This window comes from Lucilia cuprina, chromosome 5 (genome assembly GCF_022045245.1).
Source record: "Lucilia cuprina isolate Lc7/37 chromosome 5, ASM2204524v1, whole genome shotgun sequence".
NCBI classification, from domain to species: Eukaryota; Metazoa; Arthropoda; class Insecta; order Diptera; family Calliphoridae; genus Lucilia; species Lucilia cuprina.
The window spans coordinates 4749971-4750210 of NC_060953.1; positions in this window are offsets into that span (position 1 = coordinate 4749971).

A 240-nucleotide genomic window follows, 5' to 3' on the forward strand; every position below is an offset into this window, starting at 1 on the left:
GTCTAGTCTATAGTCTAGTCTATAGTCTAGTCTATAGTCTAGTCTATAGTCTAGTCTATAGTCTAGTCTATTGTCTAGCCTATAGTCTAGTCTATAGTCTAGTCTATATTCTAGTCTATAGTATAGTCTATAGTCTAGTCTATATTCTAGTCTATAGTATAGTCTATAGTCTAGTCTATAGTCTAGTCTATAGTCTAGTCTATAGTCTAGTCTATAGTCTAGTCTATAGACTAGACTATA